Source organism: Onychomys torridus, chromosome 10 (assembly GCF_903995425.1).
Source record: "Onychomys torridus chromosome 10, mOncTor1.1, whole genome shotgun sequence".
Classification (NCBI taxonomy): domain Eukaryota; kingdom Metazoa; phylum Chordata; class Mammalia; order Rodentia; family Cricetidae; genus Onychomys; species Onychomys torridus.
In genome coordinates, this window is record NC_050452.1 from 78,993,849 (window position 1) to 79,013,944 (window position 20,096).

General features: G+C 45.0%; 1 protein-coding gene across 3 annotated transcripts in view; it reads left to right on the top strand.

Annotated features, from left to right (window-relative positions):
• Positions 1–1,806: 1,806 nt before the first annotated feature.
• Positions 1,807–20,096, top strand: part of Tmem150c (transmembrane protein 150C) — an 85,148-nt gene continuing 66,858 nt past the window's right edge. Inside the window, exon 1 of one of the 3 annotated variants that reach the window (XM_036201328.1) lies at positions 1,807–2,019. The gene's annotated coding sequence lies outside the window, so the exon portion shown is untranslated. Of the gene's footprint in view, positions 2,020–2,107; positions 2,343–20,096 lie in introns of those variants that run through there. The other 2 variants (XM_036201327.1, XM_036201329.1) reach the window with 2 other exon arrangements.

The following is a 20,096-nucleotide window of genomic DNA, read 5'->3' on the forward strand; positions in this document are numbered from 1 at the left end:
CCATAGGTGATTCTAGATTCTTTGGGGTTGACAAGCAACATTAACCATGACAGAACCCTCCTCAAAAGACAAAAACAAAGCTGGTCATAATCCTCCCACTCTGGCAGTGGAGGAAAGAGTTCAAGGCCAGCCTTACTACATAATACAGTGAGTTCTAGCCTAGTCAAGGCTGCATGAGACTTTGTCTCAAACACCGTACACACACACACACACACACACACACACACACACACACACACACACACACACACACTGACTTAGCCCTCACCCCAACCAGGCTCTAACTCAAGGCTTTGTGCTGCTTTTTAAGTTTCATAGGTGATTCTGATATACAAGTTAAGAGGAACCAGCAATTCTTTAGATGTATCTAGAAGATCTAAAATCATTAGGAGGTTGTGAACATAGCTCCATGGTAGAATGTCTGCCTAGCAAGTGCTGGGCCCTAGACTCAGTCTCTGGCACCATCACCCAGCACATGCACACACACACACACACACACACACACACACACACACAAGAATAAATTAAGGAGCTAGAGAGAAGGCTCAGTAGTTAAGAGTATTAACTGCTCTAGAAGAAACCCAAGTTCAGTCACCAGCACCCTATCAGGTGTTTCATAACCATCTCTAACTCCAGTTCCTGGGGGTTTGCTGGAAGCCTCTGGGCTCCAAAGGCTCCTGCACTCATGTGCACATACCCAAACAGAGGCACTCTAATATACACATAATTAAAAATAATTTTTAAAAGAATGAGATAGGAACAAGTCTAGCTAGAGTGCTCTTCCAGTCAACCTAGAAGAGGAGCAGAAGCAGATGAGGTAACATGGGAGACTGAGGTGGGAGAGAACCTCGAGGATTCTAAAGCTCTCCAGGGCCAGCTTGCTCTTTTCCTTTATGGCTTGGTCATAAAAATGTATTCATCAGCATTTTAATAACTTCTCCCATCCCAAACCCCAACACTCTCCCGTGAAAGCATGTTCATGACCCCTAGCAGCAGCATGGATCAATGATTTTTTCCATGTATACCCAATAAACTCATGATCAAAATACAGTCTTAATAGCCTCCCACAGAAGGTCCTCTGGTATCAACATGCCAGCCTGGCCATCATAGGCTTCTCGAACAAACAAGGGGGCAGGGAGTAGGGGTATAATCTTCAGAACTGGGGTCTATGGCCTAAGCCATTCTTAACTTCATTGGACTCATAGGTTCACTTGGAGAGTATGAAGAATCACAGTTAACTCTCTTCAGGAAAACTTCCACACCGTTCAGCATAAGCTTTCAGGGGACTCTATACCAGAATTAACTTCTGGTTTGCTGCCTTAATTGACTAAATAATAGCCCCGTTCCTTAATGTATGGTAAACAGAAAGTCATGTGCAAGTCCTCCAAAAATCTACCAGTAGTCAGAACCAAACAGTAGCCAGAAATCAACGCATGTGTGGGTAATTACAAGGCAGTGGTGGAGACTTTGAACAGGTTGAATGGAGGAGATCTTACCAGCTTGTGCTTTGAGGGGCAATGGTTTTAAACAGACGGGTGTGGTAGGTTCATCTAGGGGGCCCTACCATACATAGCACAGGCTAGTAAAATAAGTTAGCCACGAATTTAAGATTAAAATGGCACTGGGCTACGGTGCTTAGGGGTCAGCGACAGCGGGAAGTTGGGGTCTGGGAGGGGATGCTACAAAAATGCTGACGACTACAATATTTATGACCACTCGGCCAGGACACAGGGGAATTGAGGGAGTCCGCTGTAGGAGAGCGGCCTTGAAGTCCTGGGTTCATTGTCAGGGTCAGAAGTTGGTCCTGTGTCTGTTCCATAAGATGAAAGAAAACCACGGGAGGGCAGCGGGTGGCGGCGAACGACACAGGGCTAGAAGCGGGCCTGAAAATGAATTGTAGCTGCTCTGTGCAAAGCCCTAGGTGTGTGGACAGAAGGGAGCCAGCAAGAAGGTTACCACAGGTCGGGAATAAATAACCAGCAGGCGGAGGATCCCGGATTCCGTCCTGCCTTTTGTTGGGTGAGGAGCGCCAAGCAAACGCGTCCCCCTTGGCTTTGCAAGGAAGCGGCTGGACCGTCCGCCCCCGGCCGCAGTCCCGGGTGACTAGGAGGGACCCGGGGACTGGGGGAGGTCCAAGCCGGGACCGCGGGGCTCCGCCGTCCACCCGAGGCCCCGCAGCGGGGACCCCGGAGTAAGTCGGGGACGGGCCGCGCTGCGGCGGGAGGGGGCGGGCGGGCAGATCCCACCCCTTCCTGAAGGAAGCGCCCTCCCCACCGCGACTGCCGCCGCCGCCGCTGCCGCCGCCGCAGGTCACGGCCCGGAGCCGCCGCCGCCCGGAGCAGGTAGGCGCGGCGCCCTCCTCCGCCCCTCGGCCCCTCGGCCCGGCTCGCCCGGCTCCGGGTCCCCGCGGGGACCCCACCGGGGCGCTGGCAGTGCCTCCCCAGCCCCCCGAGCGCGTGCTCCCGAGCCCGGGGCGGCTCCGCGGCTCGCCCGTCCCGCTCCCCGCCGCCGCCGCAGTGCCGCCTGCGGCCCCCGCCCGGCCCCGGTGACAGGTGTCCCACCGCCGCGGCCGCTCCCGGGTGGGGACCCCGGGAGAAGCGGCAGAGCCGAGCCGGTCCCCCACCCCACCCCACCCCGGGCGCTAACTTGCGGTGCCCCGCTGGGCGCGCGTTCCTGGGAAGAATCAGGGGTTTCGGACTGAGCGTGGGCAGGGGTGCCGGTCGCCGCGCACTAGGCGCTCTGGTTATCCGTGGTCATGGTCATGGGGAAAAGTCGTCAGCCTGGGGTTGTGGAGAGAGCCTTCGCTGAGTGGTTTTCCCCTCCTGAAATGAATCAAGGGGAGAATGAGGGGTTTACCAGTTGGAATTCATGTTCCTTCGCCCCCCTATTCATCCGTGCCCCCCTACCTCCATGGCACTTTATTAGACCCTAAGCACTTTGCTGGGCTTTTGGTTGCCGTTATTCTGACCAGGTCTTTCAGGGCTGGGGCAGGGTTGTGATTGCCAGCGGGTGAACACAGCCCAGGTGGAATGGAAGCCAGGAGATCCCCCGGGGCGATCCCACGCTGACCTCCTACATGCGTGGTCCTGTTAAGAAACAGAAATACGCTGATGTATATATTTTTTTAAAGCAGGGCAGAATAAAGCAGTTCTTAGATCTATTACAGTAACCCAGCCTAAAGGGCAATATTAGTTTCTGCTTCTTGGATTCTCTGCTTGAATCGAAGACAGATTTTAATAATGCAGGACTCTAACTCCATTCTGGGCTGCAGTTAATAAAAAGGGTAGGCAAATGTGAACGTATAAAGTCCGTGGTAGCAGTTAATAAGTTGGCCCGCTTAAAGTTTCCCATGTTGAGGGTAAGCCGCTAGGCGCATACATGTAATAAATGCAGAGTGCATAATTTTATGATCTCAACTTTAATGCACCAGATACCTAACTTTTTCTTACACGTGTCTGGAAAGGACCTTGCTTCCAACATTAACTATAGCTGTTCCCTTCCTTCCCCTCCCCCTTGTGTGCGTTTGTCTGTGTGTGTCTGTCTGCCTCCCTCCCTTCTTCTCCACCCCCCTGAGATAAGGTCTCTATTATGTAGCCCTTGCTGTCCTGAAACTTACTATGTAGACTGGCCTCGAACTCACAGAAATCCTCGAAATCCCAATTATTGGGATTAAAGGCCTGCACCACCACACCTAACAGCTATCGTCTCTTAATAAACTAGAAATGTGGAGTTAATCTTCATGGCATAAGCATGGGGATCTTAATGGTTTGTCCTTGACATATAAATTGCTTAAATGTTTTGCAAGCTTCCCAAGTTGGTAACCCACAAACTGGACATGGTAAATTGACATTGAGCAAACAGAAACTGTTTGAAAAATGCACGCTTATAATCTGCAGTTAGCCGAATGAGATTTGTTTGGCTTATTTAAATTTGCATTATAATATCTCTATAGCAATTGCTTAATCCATGTGCTTCTTGTGAAATGCGTTGTGAGGGAGGTAGTTTGCCTTGCAGGATCATCGTTTTCCATGAACATGATAATGCTTTCTGGTAGCCTTTGCTACAGCCTGCCACTGTCTTGCTCAAAGTTGTCACCTTGCAGGATTGTCGTGTTCACTTTGCTGCTTTGTGACTGTCTAGAGCAAAGGCCCTTTTTCTTGGTTTTCCTTGTGGCCAGTACCTCTGTGGTCCAGTGGCCAGATGGGCAGGCAATCTGGAGCCCCGAGAGAGGGAAGGGTAGCTGGCCACTGAGGTCTTAGTCATTTGTGTCACTGTGATCTGGCCCTTGAGGATCATTTCAGTGGCCAGTTACTCAAAACAATACTTAGAAGATAATACATTGCCAGGCAGTCTTCCTCTTCCTGGAAAGAACCTGTAGCATTGGACTCAGGACTCGGTAGTAATGAGGATCTTGCCAGGCCCAGATGACTATTGTTATTATAGTGTGTGGGCATTGGGTGAGTGTGGTGTGCACATGTGTGTTCATGCATGTGTGTGTGGAGGCCTAAGGTCAACATTGCATGTCTTTCCTTAATCTCTCTCCACCTCTATTTTTTGAGATAGAGTCTCTTCACCAAACTTGAAACTCCTTAATTGAAAGGCTGTCTGGGCCGATGAGCTCCAGAGGTCTACCTGCTTCTCTTCCTCTCAAAGGCTTGGGTCATAGGTACCCAACACCCACACTCAGGTCCTGATGCTTGCATGCCAAGCACATTATAGGCTGAGCCACCTCCCCAGCCCAAAGTGGAAATACTCAACACGGACAATTGGAATGCTAGGAGATGATGAGGAATTTTTGGTGTTCGCTGTCAGATTCAGCCCCTTGCTGTTCTGGGTCATGCCAGCTCTAACAGGTCAGACAAGGTTTGGAGCTCTCTTACCGAGTAAGAAATGAATAGTTTCCTTTATAACATCTATATATAGCCTTGTCTAGATCAGTACTACCCAGCATAACTTTCTACATGGATGGGAATATTCTATGTCTGTCTCATAACCACGAGTCACGTGCGGCTGTTGAAATGTCGCCAGCACAATTGCAGAACAGATTTTAAATTTTATTTAACTTTAATTAATTTAAATTGCCACATAGGGATAGTGGCTACCATATGAGGTAGTGCAACTCTGAATTCCCACCACTCATTTCTGATAGAGATACATTTGATGGCAATTATCCCTTAATTAGGAAGCAGTAGAAATTTGCATTATACTCCTGGGAATTAAGATTGAACTCAGGAATCCTGTTTTCTGAAAAGGCACTTGCATTTGTGCTAGAGTTCGTTTCTACTCTAAAAACAGTTGGCTTTTTAAATTTCTGTCTCTGACAGTCCCCCAAAATAAGCATCGCTCCTGTGTGCTGGCACCGTGTTTGGGGGGCTGTTCACGGAGGAGCACTTGGGGGGTGTTCACAGAGGAGCACTTGGGGGTGTTCACAGAGGACATTATTTGGTCCTCTTCACATTGTGGCTCATTCATTCTCAGAGTTGGTTTCCGCACTTGGTTAGTTTTAAAGCCAAGGAGGAGAGATTTGGAGAAAGGGATGTAACTGCCTGGCTGTTCTTTCCTCTCACACAGTCAACCCTGAGAAAAGCGACAGAGGGCTTGCTCAGGAACAGCTGAAGTCTTTGCTTTAGAGCCCCCCACGTCTGGTTTCTTTCTCGGGAGCCTCAATCTAGACATTTCTCCCTGTGGGGTTTACCAGATCCACTTAAAATACCACCTACTATCAGTTTTAGTAGAGTGGGATTTGATTCAGCTTCTGCTGGATGGCTTCCATTTTTAACTAACTTGCTTTGATTAAAACCGTTATTTTGATGTTGGAGAAAGCACGCTTTTAATTAGATGGTTTCACAAGACATTGCCTCTCACATTTCTTGAATGAGTGACCTTCACCCAGGCCAGAGACCTAAGATCCTCTCTACAAGGGAGAAATGAGAGTTTTGGGGTTTTGCAGTCTCTGGCAGGGACTGCCCTTCAGTCAGTTACTTAGAAATTGTTGAGTATGTTGTGATATATTAGAGTCATGTTAAAATAACCCTAAGGTATTTTAAGGTGTTAAGAGAAGGGCAGTATTCAATTGACTATCCCACAAAGTGATGGGGATGCTTAAATAAATTTAATAAATGCTTCATATAATTCCAATACCATGCCAAGGCCTCTGAAATAAAGTAACACGTCTATTTAGCTTTAAAAAAATAACATTGTTAACGTTTTCATATACCACAGCATTTCTCAGACTGCTTGGCTTGGGTCTTAACATCAATTTGTAAATGAGGGTCAGCATTTTCCTTCCGAAACAGAATCAGAAAAGTGTCTGTGTATTGTCCTCTATGAAACGTTTTGTTTCCTCCATGTACAATGATGACCAGGCCACAAGGAAGTGGGCAGAGATGGTCTGAGCACTGGAGAAATGGGACCTCTGGGTTTAAATCTTCACTGCAAGCCCAGATCATCTATGCAATATCATTTATGTATGGTCATTGTTTGCAATTATTATAGTGTGTGTGTGTGTGTACTGGTTCAGATGCAAAGTCCTGCTTGTGAAATTCATCTTGAGACCTCCTTTGAGAAGACACACGTGGTCGCTAGCAATAACTGGTGCTTAAATAGTACTCCCTGCTGAGTGCCCCATGTGAGTTATCCTGGTTTTCCTTGAATGAAGGGAGTTCTGTTTCCCACAATACCTACATCGCATTTGGTAGTGAAGACCATCAGTCTAGAGACAGGCCACAAATCCAATCACCATACGCCCCATAGGTGATTGTGTCACTTACACAGACGGGACATCTGCAGACCTGTGACACTGGACACTGTGCACCATTGCACTTGTGTAAATATAAGCCAACAGTGGTAATTTTCTGCAGGACACTGAGCCTGATGGTAAGAGGGGAGTCACCACAGTTCTAGAATGAAGAGACCTGCCAGCTAGTCGTCTCTGAAGGCATCCTGGTGCCTACAAAATCTGAGCATCCTGGAGACCGACTTCAAATTACATCTCCAGAAGTGTGTTCTTCCTGTCTGTATGCCCTCACTTCTACATTGTGGTTTGCAGCAAGCAAATGACAAGCTCACTGAGAAAGCGGGACCTTCTTAAGTCCCCCACTGTGTACAATCACCTACATTTTCTTTTCAAAATCACTTACCTGTGGATATCACTTCGCATATTCCTCACACAGCAAATGGAAAAACACCTGAGAGGTTAACCCAACCGTGAAGGCTTACCTAGTGCTGGAGAGACCCTGGGTTTGACCCTCAGCACCGCAATAAAGAAAGAAAGAAAATCAGTGTCTTAGGGGGTCTTAAAATTGAGTCTGGAAATCCTTTCTCTCCACTGTAATCTAGAAGCAGATTCCAGTTTTCCTTAAAGACCAGGCTAAACACGAGGGACTGCTTACCCAGAGACCACGCCAGGTAGAATAGGAGAGGCCGCAGCTTAGTTTCCTTCTGTTAGAAGTCCAGAGGTGTGTGTAACACACTAAAAATCTGTAAAATATCCACTTTGTTCAAGGCTCCAGAATCGTCTGCCCCTCTGGACGGTGACATAGACTCTGCCTTCGGAACAGAAAGAGGCTTGGCGGACCGTCTTTGAAAAAAACACTGAAAGTCATGTAGACACTGCCTAGGAAGTAATTGTGCTTAACAATGGCAGTGAGGAAATTAGCCTGTAGTTGAAATGGCATTATCTCACTCTGAAGCATTCATAATGAATGATCATGAGAATCAACTGACTATAAACGCAAGTGTCTCCAAACAGAGCTTAGGAACACAGCCTACTTCTCATCAAATGTGTGTGTGGGTGGGAGAGTGAGCCGTCTCCCCAGCCCCTGATTAAATACTGTTTTTTAAAAGAAACATTTTGTGTGTTTTTCAGATACAGTCCCATGTGGCCCAGGCTTGCTTTGAGATACATACACATATACACATGTATGTATATATAATTTCTTCTCTCATACGTTACATGGAGATTGCAGTTCCCCTCCATCCACTCCACCCAGTTCCACACACCCCCCCTTCTCCCTCAGATTCACTCCTCCATTTCCCTTGATCTCTTTATATATTAATACCAGAAGATGACCCAGAATCCCAGATCCCCTTCCCATAGGCTGAAATTAAGGCATGTGACAAGATTAAACATTTTGATTAGATTTATTCTGTTTTTCACATTTGTGATGATTTAGCTGACAAGGAAATGTCTTAAGTGACATTAATTGGAGGTTTTAGGACATATGTTAAAATTGGATTTCCATAGCTAAAATGAGTCTTACACCCCGGAAAGCCGTACTAGTCAGTAAGAGTCTTTCAAATTGTCATTCATAAGTGAATAGAATAGTTAAGAGATGGTGATGCTGGGGGGTAGAGAGATGACTTGATGGTGTTTAAGGTGCTTGTTCTTGCAGAAGACCTGGGTTTGACTCCCAGCATTCCCATGGCGGCTCACAACCATCTGTGACTCCGGTGTAGGTTATGGCATCCTTTTTTGACCTCTGTCTACACACCAGGCCCACACATGGTCTACATGTAGGCAAAACACTTACACACATGGAATAAATAAATGGTGATCTCATTGTAAAGCAATACAAGCATTAGTTTTAAGTGAACTTAGAAGCATTTGTTTATTAAAAGGAGACTACTGTGATGTAGCTCTCTTAGAGTTCCTAACAGAAGTATATCTTAAAACTTCTAACCCCAGTTTCACCAAGGCCTAGTGATTTATACAGAAACATGAAGATACACCAGTCAGTAGTGGGATGTTAAGTTAGGGGTAACAGTTTTTCTTTTTTTATGACACTATGTTCCCACATGCCCTCCACTTCAAAAGGCTAACATTTTGAAATTTTTACCATTCTTGTCAATGACAGCACAATGTCTACAAGGACCATATTTATATCCTTGTAACTTTAGCAGTTAATTCGAGTGGTCTTTAAAAAGACAATTATCTTCCCTATGACATTTTGATTGGTATTTTTCCCTTTTAATTTCAGCTTATATGTGGCATAAAAAATTGATTTACATGGAGAGGAGTGGGTTGCCATTTCATAACGTATTTTTGATTGTATATTATGTTTGTAGAACTAAAGAGATAATTTCTCTGTTAACTGAATTGCAGGACAGACCCAGTTGTGATCAGAGAGGGACAAGCTGTGGTCTTTTAAGATCAGGCCACTTACCCAAGTCATGTCTGCTTGCAAAGCCATAAACAGAGTTCAGATATATGACTTCTAGCTATAATGATGCTTGTAGCATGGTCCCTGGCTCAGAATAGCTGTTTGTGGGAAGGCATGGGATGTATGATTGTGTATATGTGTATATGTGTATATGTGGAGCCCAGAGGTCAATGTCAGGTAATTCGAGAAATCCACAGAGTCTATTTAATGAGCAAAGAAATTTATTAGGGATTAACTCACAGGAAATTTATCCTAGAGTCTGGGAAAGCCAAGCTGTGTTCCATGCTGATCTGCCTGGTCCGAGATCTCAGCATCCAAACCAAGAGAGAGCAAAGAGAGGGCCTTGTATTTGCATCCCAGGTCTTAAGGGTCCTGAGCGGCCACACCCCAGGGGCATGTACTTCAAGGTCATAGGCAGGTATTATAGTTACCTACTACCTCATTAGGGGCAGTGCTTCAAGATCATAGCTAGAACAGCTACCCGCTACAGTCAGATGTCTCCTTCATTTTGGTTTTTGAGACAGAGTAACTCACCTTTAGATTAGTCCAGCTAGACAGCAGACTGCAGGTATCCCTCCATCTCGGCTCTCCAAGCCCTGGCATTACAAGTGTACATGGGTGCAGAGGATCTGAACTCAAGTCCTCAGCTTGCATGGTAGCACTGTGCTGATGGAGTCATCACCCCAGCTTCTCAAGATGACTCCTTTTCTCCCTGTTACTTCCATCTTATTAATAATGCAGATTTTTAACTCATTTCTTCAACATGGAAAATTAAAGAGAGTTGTTCTAACTGGTGATGGTTTTCCTATAGAGTGTCTAAAAGCTAGACAAAGCCTTTGGAAGTCACATGATTTATTTCTTGGAGTCTTGGCACAAATACAATCACCACAGAAGGAGGAGGCTTCTTTATCCTCTCAGACCATGACTGTTTTACAGGAGTTCTTAACATTCTGTTAGTCCAGGCTGTTTTGACATGATTCCCAGTCTATACCTTAAGACTCACTTCTGGGTTGGGGATTTAGCTCTGCCTAGCAAGCATAAGGCCCTGGGTTCGATCCTCAGCTCAAAAAAGAAAAAAAAAAAAGACTCACTTCAGCCTCAGCCTCTGCTTGCATGTTTCCCTCTCCTTCCAATTAAATCATTGTCTTTCTGTGTTTAGAAGTTATATTATGCAATTTAGTTTTATCTTGGGGCTTTTGACTATCTATTGGCAGAGGCCAGCACACTACTGTAAAGTTTTACTAGATGTAACCATGCATCTGTCCCACATTGTCTGGACTGCTTCTATACCATCAAAGAGTTGAGTAACTGGGTCAGTGAATATTTGGTCTCCAAAGCTAATGATGTCTACTGTTGGGCCTGTTGTGGGATATGTTTTTAACTTTGATTAACTTAAATTTTGCCATATGTGGTTTTAGATTTCATTAGCATGTAACCTGCCGCCTTGTGCTGTCTAAGGTGCAGCATATTTCCACTGAGTGGTCCAGAGAGACCCTTGTCCATAACAAACCTGGGCATGTGCTGGGCTGGTAAAGTTCTTAATGACCTGCTACCTTGGACAGCGCCACCCTCCCGAGGCTGGGCAGGCAACCCAGGGGCAGAGGTTCCTAGCCTGGTTGCACGGTAAAATCATCTGAGGAGTTAATAATCAAGTTGCACTCTTGAACAGTTAAATCAGAATCTCCAGGTGGAGTGGGGAGAGCTGTTTATAGACACCACCCTTTAAAAAACAAAAACCTCATGTGATCCCATCAGGTTTGGCTGGTTAGGTGGTTTCAGAGGTAGGCAAGGCAGTCTGTGTACCAGAGTGTTCCCTCAGGGCATCACAGAGGGTTTCTATGGGCCAATGTCCAGAAATGAGTGCGCAAAGGCTCAAGGAGCCTCTCTTATCTTAATCAGGAAGACTCTGACAAATATTTGGTGTTAGAGTCTGGGCCATTGTCCCATCAGGTTGTCATAGCAACAAGGGCTCACTTACCCCCTAGTGTCAAAGTGCCCATTTGTGTATTACAGATTAGCTTCAAAGAAGGAACCATGGGTCCTCTTCTGACTCATGTCCAGTGCTTTCCATGTGTACCTTCAGAACACGTTTCTGTAGTGTCCTTATGTTTGAGATAGGCAAGTGCTCAGTGCAGGGAGGAGGCAACAGAATAGGGTCAGCATAATAATGAGGAAATGTGGGCTATTAGAAAATTGGTATAAAACTAACCAACACCGTTGATCCCTTGTCAACCTGACATAAGCTAGAGCCAGTAGGGAAGAGGGACTCTCAGTTGAGAAAAATCCCTCCATAGGGTCTAAAGAGATGATGGCTCAGCAGTGAAGAGCACTGACGACTCTTCCAGAGGACCCGGGTTCAATTCCCAACACCCACATGGCAGTTCACAACAGTCTGTAACTCCAGGATACAACACCATCACACAGACTTACAGACGATACTGGAATACAGACATATGGGCAAACCCCCAATAAAACAAAAATAAATGAATTTAAAAAAAAAAAAGAAAAAAAAGAAAAAAATCCCTTCATGAGATTGGCCTGCAGGAAAGTCTGTAGAGCATTTTCTTGATTAATGATTGATGTGGGAGAACCCAGCCTACTGTGGGAAGTGCCACCCCTAAGCAAGTGGTCCCAAAGTGTATAAGAAAGCAAGTCTGAGCAAGCCTTGAGGAGCAAGCTAGTTAGCATTTCACTATGATTTGGCTTCAGCTCCTGCCTCCAGGTCCCTGTCTTGAGTTCCTGCCCTAATGCCCTTCAGTGATGAAAGTGACCTGAAAGCTGTAAAATGAAATAAACCCTTCTTCTCCAAGCTGCTTTTGGTCTTGATGTTTTCTTACAGAAAGAAACTCTGAGACACCCTCTTCTCCAGTCTGCTCCAGAGCCAGGGCCTCTTCACTCCTAACGTTTTGTCTCGTGTGTGGCCTTGTACCTCTCCCATTCTCTGTGGATGCCTTTCCATTGGTCACACCTTGTAGATCCCATTCATCCATTTTTTTTCTGATGTTAAATAAATCAGGTAGATCCCCACAGTGGAATACTCTATTGTTGTTGAAACACTGGTAGAAATGTGCATATCTTGAGTGAACAATTAATCACAAAGATAACTGAAAAAAAGGTTCAAAGAGCTTTGCCAAGTGAGTTCTTTTACAATCTAGTACGACTCAACAACCTTAGGTACTTTATCAAAGTAGAGTCAGGCTAGTGACTTTTGTTGAAAACAAGTGAGTGGAGCTCCTTGTGGCTTGGAACTCAAGGTCCTCCTGCCTCAGCCTCCCTAGCACTGGGATTGTAAGGTATGCACATCTCACTTGACTAGCCTGTTCATAGATGCTGTGCTTCACTTAGCATAATTTCCTAAGGTTTACTCACACTGCCGCATACAAGAGAAATTCCTCCTCTTTAAAACTGAGACATGCTGCATTGTGTGAAGATACCACATTTCAAGTGAAATGATTTCAACTTTGAAGGAAAGCAATGCTTGTTAGTATATGTGAGTATGTTAGTATGTACACACACACACACACACACACACACACACACACACACACACAGATAACCTATCAAAATGGATTTTTAAAATAGCAGTATAGGGCAAAAGCTGTTACTGTTAAGGGAAACATGTCTAGATATCTGTACTTTTAAATCCATGAGACTTTACCCATTCTAGTTTACACACATTTCTTCACTATCAACCCATAGCTGATGTCTTAGTTAGGGTTTCGATTGCTGTAAAGAGACACCATGACCACAGCAACTCTTATAAAGGGAAACATTTCATTGAGGTGGCTCACTTACAGTTTCAGAGGTTTAGTCTATTATCATCATGGTGGGACATGGAGGCATGCAGGCAGACATGGTGCTGGAGAAGGAGCTGAGAGTGGAGAAGGAGCTACATCTTGATCCCCCAGGCAACAGGAAGAGGTCTCAGTGTCACACTGAGCAAAGCTTGAGCAAAGGAGACCTCAAAGTCTGCCCCAACGGTGACACACTTCCTCCAGCAAGGCCACACCTACTTTAACAAAGCCACACCTAATAGTGCCACTCCCTATGAGCTTATGGGAGCCAACTACATTCAAACTACCACAGCTGTCCTAGGGGGTAAGAGCCAGAACACTGCATTTGAGTGTTTAGTGGGAATTCGGCGAGTGTAGACGGTGATCTGTGGTTTATTGCAGGCTCTTCACCAATTTAGTCTGATTTGTGCCTTTCACCTTCCTGTACAATTTTAACACCTCCTCTCAAATAAGAGTTTATTAACTTTAATATGTAATGAAATACAGTTTTGGTGCTACTGTACACTGGGCATGTATCACTGAATGTGCTTCACCGTTCTCCTTTCTCCTCTCTCCTCCCCTTTCATGGGGGTAACTGAAGTCAGGAGTTGCTTATATTAGGAACCGTGCTGATGTATGGGAGAAGGACACACCCTCTAAGAAAACACAGCTCAGCAGATAGCCGTGAGGCCAGTGTGAGCTCATGGTAATATGTGATTGACGCCAATGAGGATTTAGTTAACTGCTCAGGTGAACTCTGTACAGAGAAAGAGTTACAAGTTTGCTACTCACACTTATTATGCTCTTAGTGTATGCTATGCAGTGAGCTGGGTAAATCACGTGACTGCGTACACATGTAAATAGTTGAGATAGGTTCATTAATCTACTCAAAAATAAATGAATTGGCATGTCCCGTGATGGATATAAATCTCCTAAAAGTCAGACATCTGGAATTCAAGGCACCCTGTCTCCTATCTTGGAAGACTAAATCCAAGGTGTTTATTGTTCAGCAGGATGACTTAATAACAAAATAACAGATATTTGAAATTTTCTATAAGAGTGGATTTTTAAGTGTTTTCACCAGAAACAGTAGTATTGAGTGTTGCATATGTTAATTAGGTTCATTTAGCTTCTCCTCAGTGTATACACATATTAAAACATCAAGAAAAAGTAAATATGTATCGTTTTTAACTTGGCAGTTAAAAATAGCACACAAGAAAACAACTTTATGTTAACATAAAAATATCTTTATGTCAACATAAAAATATAGTTTACTAGGCTAGAGAGATGGTTCAATGGTTAAGAGCACTGGCTGTTCTTCCAGAAGTCTTGCATTCAATCCCAGCACCCACACTGTAGCTCATAACCATCTATAATGGGATGCCCTCTTCTGGCATGCAGATATAGCACTCATATACATAAAATAAATAATAAATATAGCTTACTGGACTTGGAAAGTGGCCACTAAGCGTGATGATCTGAGAGAACCAACTCCCAAAAGTGTCCTCTGACTTCCATATGTACACCCTGGCATACACACACACACACACACACACACACACACACACACACACACGCATGCACGCACGCACGCACGCACGCACACACACACACACATACACACACACACACATACACACATACACACACACACACATGCTGGCATGTACACATGCACACATAGTAAACAAGTATAAAATATGTATTCAGTGTGATGTGTAAATTAGAAGGCATCACTGGTGCTTTCTGTAAATGATCATAAGGCTGTGTAGAGGTTTGCCTTTCCCTAGAGGACACAAGCTGAGCTGAAGAGGAATAAGGAATAAACACAGTCATGGTAACAAGAGTGTGAGAGGGGAAAGCTTCCTTAGTGATGAAATGCTAATTAAAGTAACAGTGGGGGCACTGATGGGCTTAGTTGTGAATCTCCATATAGAACTAGCTTTCAAGATTAAGATTATTAGGTAGGTTTAAGACAATTTCGAAAGTGGCTTAGTTGTAAATTTCCTGTAGGTGTGTCTTAAAACAGGCACTCCAGGTGAACGACAGAAATCATGTCAGTTCCAGCATTGACTCCTGAGTCTTTGAAGTGTCCTGTGGGGTCTTCTCATGTCTGTTTCTTACTGCAGATAGGCCCTACATTTGGGGGGCGGGCTGATGCTTTTATACATTTGTACATTTCCATTTCTGCTGTATGATTCTGAGAGGACTGAATTTCTGTGCTCTATCTAACCCTCTATATGAATGCTCATTAACTTCTGTAAGATTTTAGTCTGTTCTCTGGACTTTCTGTTTTTGCTAACAACCCCATGTCCATATGTCTTTATTTCTATCTCTTGCTAGATGATGTTAATAAATACAATAGCATTAGTTTACTCTAGTTTTGTTTATGGGGAAAGCTCTCTTCTCATTCCAAAGAATAATACTGGGGGTATTAATGATAGAGTGGGGATAGGGAGATCATAGAACCCTTCTGACTATAGCTTCTCTAGATATTTTCTAAGGGGTGAGCACTGTTTCATTAAATTCATTCAGCATCCATGGAGCTCACCTTTGGCTCATGAATGCTTTATGTTGATAATTGTAGCTGAAAGTTTTCCTGGTCCCACCCGGCTCACAGCCACTCAGACCCAAGTAAACACACAGAGGCTTATATTAGTTAAAAATGTTTGGCCATTAGCTCAGGTCTACCACTGACTAGCTCTTACATTTAAACTAACCCATAATTCTTATTTATGTTTAATGTGGCTTGGTACCTTTTCTCAGTTTTGCCTTCACATCTTGCTTCCTCTGTGTCTGTCTGGCGACTCCTGACTCAGCCCTCCTGTTCCCAGAATTCTCCTCTCTCTTTGTCCTGCCTCTACTTCCTGCCTGGCTTCTGGCCAATCAGCACTGTATTTATTAACCAATCAGAGCAACACATTCACAGCATATAGAGTGATATCCACAGCAAATAATAACTATGTATTTCTCATGATAAACTCTTTTAGGTTATGAGGGTGTTTTTTAATCTAAATCTGGTTATGTTGTCAGACTGGCCTGTGACTTCTGAGCTCAGACCCCCCCCCCCCCCCCGCCTTAGCTTCCTGAATATGTAGGACAAAAGACATGCATATTCTAGTGTTTTGTTGACTTCATGTGTTGTTTCCAATTTGTAATTTTTCCCCATGTTGTTCATAAGAGTGGTAAACATATTATATGCAGTTACCTTTGGGGATTACATTGCACACATACTGAATTTTCTGTCTATATGCTATAAGAATCTTTAGATGGTTTGTTCTTTAAGACACATTTTAATAGTTGCATTATATACTATGGGTTCATTATAACTTAATCCTTCCAGTTTTAAAACACAAATACTATGTTTTTACTTATTTATTGTGTGGGGGGGGATGCACGGACAATTTGCAGAAGTCACCTATCACCTTCCACTAGGTGGGTCCTGGGGATCGAACTCAGGCCCTCAGACTTGGTAAAGAAAACACCTTCACCCACTGAGCCACCTTGTCAACCACTTAATCCCTGTATTTTTTTAATTGCTTCAACTTTTTCCTGATTGTTTATTGCTATAACGCATGCAGGTTTCAGTACATGTACATATAAACCTTTGTTCCTACCTCTTGTTATTTCCTTAGTGTGTTAGTTTCCAGAGGTCTAAGAGCATTGCCACCAATGTGGTGGCTTAAAACAGCAGGGCCTTATTTTCTCACAGTCTTGGAAGTCAGAAATCCAAAATTAAGTTGCTGTTCCTTCAAAGGCTCATGTTCCCTCTAAAGATTCCAGGGAATAGTTTCTCTTGCCTCTGCCAGCATCTGGTCTCCCTGGCTTGTGACACACCATCACCACTGCCCGTGGCGCTGCCACCGCTGCCCATGGCACTGTCACTGCTGTCTGCCCGTGGCGCTGTCACTGCTGTCTGCCCATGGCGCCGTCACTGCTGCCCGTGGTGCCGTCACCGCTGCCCGTGGCTGTTCTCTGTGCCTGTGTCCTCCCCTCGCTCCACAAGGACACCAGCCACACCATGAATCCATGCTGACATCTCAAGATTGTCAACACCTGCCTCTACAAAGGTCCTGCTTCAAATAGTCACGTTCACAGGAAATGGGGATTAAGACCTGGACGTGTCTTTTTGGTGGTGGCCAGATTCAGCCCTGCTCTAAATTTGTGTTGGAGAACAGGTTCCTTCGGCCTCTTGATCCCATTAGCCACTTGTATTCCAGGGGCTGTCCAGAAGCCTGACATTGTGTCACCAGGGTATAGATTACCTTTACATTAGGAATCTATTTCTCTTGGACAGAGAAAAAATGAAAACTTTGGTGAGTTCTGCAGAAATTCCTGTCTACAGCTCAACATTTGTTTCTTTTCCAGTAACTCTTTCTTTGCGTCCTTTCTGCCCACCGGTTCGGTCACTGTAGTCTCGTCACACTGTCATTGCATATAAAGACATCACCCTTCCTCACGCCATTTACAAGATCCTCACAGGTTATCACCTACCTTTTGGTTTCTCCAAAAAAAATTTAGTCTGTGGTCAAAATTATTCATTTGTGATTTCTGCCTATATTCTAAATTTAAGAAAATACTTTCTTGGGGCTGGAGAGATGGCTCAGCGGTTAAGAGCACTGGCTGCTTTTGCACAGGACCCAGGTTGGGTTCCCAGAACCCACAGTGGCTGACGACTACCTGAAACTCCAGTTCCCAAGGCTTCACTACTCTCTTGATCTCCACAGACCTCCACGAGCACTGTGTGCACATAATGCACATACCTCCCCACAGGCAAAACACCCATGCACACAAAAATAAAGCCAATCTGAAAAAGATGGAAAAAAGGAAATGCTTCTCTGGCCAGCACTTAGCTAAGTGTGTCCCCAGGTTTCCTGGCTGTATTGCAGCTCCAAGTTTTATATCAATCTGTCACATTCGCTGCTTTTCCCTTCGCTGTGATAAAAAACCCGTCAAGAAGCAGATTAAGGGATAAAGGGTTTGTTTGACTTCAGTTCACATATACAGTCCGTCATGGAGGGCAGACCGATGGCAGGGGCTGGGACAGCATTGCCTTCACAGTCAGAAAGCTGGGGGAGGTGAGTGCTCATGTGCAGCCCCTTTCTTCCTTTAACTTAGCCTAGGACACCATCGTATGCTGTCATGTTGCCCACTTACAGATAGGTCTTCTCATCCCAGTTAACCTAACCTAGAAAATCCCTCACAGACACCCCAGGGTGGTCATAAATCCCATCAACTTGACAATCACCTTATTCCAAGGGAAACGTTTATTTGTGTGGTACACCAGAATCTAAGTGAATAGTCATCTTCCCCATTTGAAATTTTGTTTTCCCAGCACATGTATTGAATGATTGCTGTATTCTTCCTTGATTCCTTTAAAACAGTTCTTCTCAGTGACAGGTGATTTTTGCCTCCTCTGCCCCAGGGACATTTGGCAGTCTCAGTAAGTATCTCTTGCTACAGCTTGGTGGGTATACGATGAGCATCCACCAGGTAGAGGTGGGGATTCAGCTAAAGCCCTTACAATGTGCGGGGCAGTCCTCCCAGACCCAGGAGTTAGCCAGTACAAGATGTCAGCAGCAGCCGTCCCGAGAACCCTTCTTTCAAACTTTACTGTAGGCTTGTGGGTCTTCTTCGTTTCAGAAAATTTTAAGTATATAAAATACCCATTGCTCCTCATTCTAGCACTTGCTACAAGTGGCCCATTTGAGACACAAGCCAGGTCCACATCAGCACCTGCGTTTCCTTAGGTTGCGCCCCAAACCCTTGCAGATATCGGCCTTTTCACCTGTGGGACAGGTCTCCCCACTTGAGGTTGTGTGGCCCCCGCTTATTCTGGCCTGCACCCTCCCTCTGAGAGGAACTTGTGACCTCCCCACCACACACCGAAATTGCTTCAGTGCCCCGTGGCTTCAGACCATTCCAAGCAAACTCTCCCAATTGGTCGGGTGGAGGAGCGGTGCTTTCCTGGTGATGCTGTAGTCGACATAAAGCATTTTACTTCTGTAGTGGAACAGAGGAGTTGTCTGAGGGCTATGGTTTCTGCTCTGATGATTTGTTGGATTCTGTGCAGGACAACATTATTTTTATTGCTGAAGTTTATGATACACTTTATATTTAACTCATGTGAGGGCAGCTCTCTTTAAGGGCCTTTTGTGAAAGCTGAGTGAGGAAAGTTGTGCTTGCTTGATTCCCGGGTGTGCTAGCATCGCACAGTAGGTGTGTTACGTGTCAAGACGTGCCCCTCCTTGTTTCAGGGTTTGAGCTTTTTCTTTGTTTGTTTTTCTTCTAGTTTTGTGTGAACAAAGAAAGCATTGCTGTGTAGCCCAGGCTGACTTTGTTTGTTTGTCTGTCTGTCTGTCTGTTTTTGCCTCAGCCACCCCACTGCAGTGATTATAGGGGTGTGCTGAAACACCTGGCCTAAGACACACTTCTGGAAAACATCCCTTCCCTCCCTTCTCATTACATTAAGTTGGGGCGAGGCCCAGGAATCTGCATTCTGAGAAGCGCGTGCTGTGACTTTGCAGCAGCCCTCCCTGGGCCCCAGGCGGGAGATGCCCCTGTGAAGTGCTGTCCAGCCTGAGCAGCCTTTTACTACCCCTTACTTGATTCTCTTCTCTTTCAGCGAAGTTGGTCTTCCGTATCATACATCCTGTACACGGTAAATGGATTCTTCTTTTCTATTACATCTTGTAATTGTTATTGTTGATATACAGGAAAAATAGTGATTTTCTAAATGTTATGTATCCAGCCGATTTGCCCGGCTCTCTCGTCAAATAGTTAACCCTTCTGCAGAAGTGAGAGGAAGGTCAGTTGATGGGAGTCCTTCCCTGCAAACGAGTCATTTTTACCTTCTTTACAACGTTGCTCCTATCATCTCCACAGTATGTAAGTTAGAAGTGGCACTGCCTATTGATTTTTATATTGACTTTTGTCTATTCCCAGTCTATGTTGAGGCAGAGGGAACAGGTCTCACTGTATAGCCCTCAATGGCCTGGAGCTCATTATGTAGAACAATACAGACCAGACTGGCCTCGAACTCACAGAAATCTGCCTGCTTCTGCCTCCTGAGTGCTGGGATTAGAGGTGTGTGTCACCATGCTGGATATCCCAAGTCGTCTTACTGTGGCCTTTGTCACGGGGATGTGGGGGTGGGGTGGGG